This window comes from Patagioenas fasciata, chromosome 1 (genome assembly GCF_037038585.1).
Source record: "Patagioenas fasciata isolate bPatFas1 chromosome 1, bPatFas1.hap1, whole genome shotgun sequence".
Taxonomy (NCBI): domain Eukaryota; kingdom Metazoa; phylum Chordata; class Aves; order Columbiformes; family Columbidae; genus Patagioenas; species Patagioenas fasciata.
In genome coordinates this window covers 142,852,537-142,857,103 of record NC_092520.1, presented here as the reverse complement: position 1 = coordinate 142,857,103, position 4,567 = coordinate 142,852,537, and positions in this window count along the sequence as shown.

Here is a 4,567-nt window from a genome sequence, read left to right as displayed (position 1 = left end):
CACCTTGAAAAGCTTGCAATAGAGATAGGTGAGCAAGGAGAGAGAAATGCACGGTGTAGTTCCTATCAACAAGAACATCATTCTTTGAAGTACTGCTGTCCAGTTAGTGACTTTACCAGAAAAGCCCTGGATGTCACAAAGTGAGATTTGACCCCTCAGATTTATAGTTTGCTTTATATACTGATTTCTGAACAGTTTTACTCCATGCTCCTCCTTCCCCATGATAGTATAGTCTGTGGGGGAACTGTGCAGGCAGCATGCTTCTCCCTTCATGCGGTCCAACACCATTATGCCCTACAGCAGGGGTGCCAAAGTAATTTTCGCCGGGGGCCACTGCTCCTACATTTATGCAGTCCTAAATTTACATTTGGCCCTTTGAAGGCAACTGCAAGCGTGATGTGGCCCACAGTGAAATTGAGCCTAACACCCCCACCTCACAGGAAGACTAGGTATTTTCTACTTTTCCCCAGAAATGCTTTAATTCCAGCTCAAGCTTGTGAGTTACTCATATTAGCACAGAACAGCTTCACACCGTGCATGGAGAAAAACACACAGGGTTCACAGTCTCCTTTTGTGCACGAGAGATATTTTATGGATGCAACCTCTGATTTCAGGCCTGACCTTATTAATCTCTCCCTTCCTGAGAACACATCTCTCCTGTTCTTTTGAATGAAGTCTGCATATGGCAGTGATCTAGCTTAGAAGGTAGTACTTGCAATTACTGTTAACACTAAAATATAAAACAAACAACAGAGGAAATTAATTATGGTAGCAGGATTCTGAGAACAGGTGTTTCTAAATTGGCTTTTTTCCTTCAGTGGTGTCATTTCAGTCCACAGGTGCATACGTAAAGCCAGCCATACACAGTGACTATGTGGTCACCTCTAATGAATAGTCTGCTTGTTAAATTTGCACTTGTGGGAAAAAAAAAAAAAAAATTAATGATTCTTGGTGTTCCTTATAGAGTTTCAGACATAAGACATTTAAGAGATGTGGAGCCAAAACTTGGAAGGGTAATTGTCTTCAGATAATGAATATCTGTTTAAGAACTAGGAAATGTAGCAATAAAAAACATAAATCAGAAGATCCTAAGAACCAGGGCTGTTCCAGCATTGCCTGATGACTGCACCGAAGTGGCTTACAGTTCTGTCTCTAACTAAATGTAAATCCTGATATAGTTTCCTATTACTAATATTCTGCTGTAACTACTATTGTATTTGTGCAACATTTTGTACTATATGATTTATGCTCACTGAAGTCAATGTGTAATTTTTCCATGGCTGACTGATTTTGCTATGTGAATATCTTTGAAGATACCCTGCAGGGGAAAAAAAAAAAAAAAAAAGGTCATTTGGCTCACTTATGGTTGAAGGAAAGTGAGAAATGCAGCACAGTCTCACTCATCAGGTCAGAAAGCTGGGACTGAAACCAAGAAAATGTTTACTGACATTATAAGCACTTTGGGAGTAGGATGTCCATGACATTAATAGCACTAGCACTTCTAGAAAGGGAGGACTAAAAATTTATCTAGTGAAGATAAAGAAGAAATATAGATAAAGAGCACTGTTACCACCAAAGAATGAACCCATTTTTCTCTGGCTTAGATTTAATCTAGCACAAGATGCCTACCTGTACTGTATTTGCACTTTTAAATTGTAAAGGAATCTGCCATTTTACAGTGGGGTTAGGAATGGTTGGCTAAATAAACATCTGAAAAAGATATTTTGGTACACAGTTTCCAGTATCACTCACTGCAAGAACCCACCTGCTGATGTATCCAGCCACACCACCACAGACTAGTACTGAAGTGCCAGAGCCAGGAGTGGGTTTACATCCCAGCTGTATCTGAGGCTGAGAAGTGCTGCTCCCATTTGACAGCAGTAGAGCTGGAGCACAGTAAGTTGACAGGTGTACAGGAGGACTGAATAGGAAGGAGGGAGATGGCACAGGAACTGAACACATCTTTCTTCCATCCTTCCTCAGTTGTGCATCGAGCAGGTTGACAGCTGAGTAAACGTGACATGCCAGAGTGTATCTTCCTGCTTGGATGAGTGGCTGGCATGCTCGTGCTGCTAGAAGCCCAGAGGGCTTCTGAGATGTTCCCAAGCTGTTCAGATGAGAGATGACAGCTTGCCTCTGTAGCAGGCAATAACTTCAGCAGAGTTGGAAACTCAAGGCTCACAATCACTAAGTTGCACTGGTACCGCATCCGAGATACTCTAAGTACCTGGTTTTAGGCCTGCAGTGGCCACATCGTGACATCCAAAAGTCAGCTACATGCCCAGTTTGGCACCGAGGCCAGAGGATCCCAAACCCTTCACTGGAAAAGTGGCACCCTTTCCTGGTTTTAATCTGCATAACTGAGACAGCTGGAGAGAAGGCTGCAGGATCCATGAGAGAGCTGAAGTTTGAAGCAAACTTCCATCAGCAGGGTGACAGAGTGCTGGAACAGGCTGCCCAGAGAGGTTGTGGAGTCTCCTTCTCTGGAGACATTCAAAACCCACCTGGACACATTTCTGTGCCATCTGTTCTGGGTGAACTGGCTTTAGCAGGTGGGTTTGACTAGATCATCTCCAGAGGTCCCTTCCAACCCCAGCCATTCTGTGATTAATAGCAGATTTCAAAGTGACTTCTGCCACTCATCTCTGCCTCCCAATGAGGGCAGCATAGGTTGCAGCATGTGTAGGTGCTGTGGGCACTCCCACACCCAACTACCTGTTCTATTCTCACTCGCTTTCACAGTAGCAAACTTTGCACTGTCTCTAACTCCAGTCTCCACATCATGGCACAGCACAGACCATCTGCTCCCTTGGGCCAGAACCCAAAGGGGTACTGCAGCCAGCAGGGCAGGGTCCTCACTGGGCAGGGTCCATGCCACAGCCCCCAGTGAGCAGGGGAGGCCTGTGGGTGCAGGGGAAGCAGCCAGGGCCCAGACCATCGTGTAAGATTGTGGTAATAAAGCATGTACAGCATCAAGACAGAAGAAAAAAAAAAAAAAAACATCAATCCACAAGTCAGGTTCACATCCAGTGATAGTAACCAGGATCAGACAGACCCCAGCGACTACCAGGCAGATCCATGGTGACAAGGTAGGCATAACGTCAAGTAGAAAGCCAGCCCACAGATCCAGATCAACAGGGCTCATGATCATACAAATACACAGCTACAACTAGACTAAAAACCAACATTCCTACCACACAGCTCAAGCCTGGGCTTAAATAAAACCCATGGGCAAGGGTGTGGTGGAGGCCACAGGTGTGGCTGGTCGGGAACATTCATGCCTATTTGGTGCCCTCGGGGCTTTGATACTCCATTAGAGTTGCCTCTATTTACAAGGAAATGAAAAAGTATTAAATTTGAAAGATGTCATGCTGGTATTATATTTCTAGAAATGGCTCACTTTAGAGGTTTACATAGTGGAAGACAAAATTTGTATATTTTATCTGAAAGAAAAATATACATTTTAATTGTATGCCACTTTGTTTACTGAATTAAAGCTGCCATTACTCTAGGAGAACCAGGGAAGAGAAAGCCCATGTCTCCCTTGGAAACCTGTATTCGGTAAAGTGGGAACACTTCAGCACGTGTAATTGATTTATGCTTTTAAAAAATGAACGTTTACCCCCCCCGCTCCCCCCTCCATTCTTAAGCTGCTTGATTGGAAAGTAATTGCTCTGCTTTCAGGAGGTGAGGAGAGTTACAGATCCAAGGCTTATGGCAAAGCTGGTAGCCTCAATGCCACATCAAAGTCATACAAAGGTGGCTGTGAGTGAAACCAGATAAAAGCAGTGATGGTCAATCAGCATGAGCACTGGGCAACTGAGACAATATTTATACATCTGCAGGGACTGTATTTTATTTAGTGTTTAGAAGGTGGTCATGTGATCAACCAGAACTTGAGTTTGTTTGGTGTGGGTGAAGGGGCAGGGGGGCTGTGAAGGTCCAACCAGATGTTCTGGTTCAAGACTTTAGTGTTGATTTCTTACTCCATGTTGCCACCTAGTGAATTCAAAGATTATTTCATGCCTGCTCTGCATTTTGTGTGCGTATGTGTTTTATATGGGTTGCTTGTCTATCTGTTTGTTTGTTTTGTTTTCCTCGTTCGAGATTTTTGGTTATTTTGTTTTCTGAGGCAAAATCAAAATAAAAGAGAAGCGCTGAAAAATGTAACCATTGCTGGGAAGGAGCAGAGAGAGCCTTTTCTGGCACATTTTCAGGTCTGCCGTATGGCCAAACACAGGCAGACTCAGGAAAACTCTCATAAGCTCCCAGGCTCACAGATTTTTACTCAAGTTCCTCTAAGTGCAGATTCGTTGCCTGGTACCTCACCATTTTAGTAGGATATATTGTTGCTTCTTATTTTCCCACTGCAACAACAAGCTTCCTTCTCATCAGTCTCTGCCCCTTGCTCGTTTTGGCCTCTCTCTTCTTCCTCTCCACTTCTGTTCCCCCTGTCCCTGTAAATCTTGGTCTTCATGCAGCTGCTCTCCTCCTCTCCCTTACTATGAGCAAGACACCTTCTCCATGTTGTATTTGGGAAGTGAATACCTCCTTCAGTTGCTGTCAT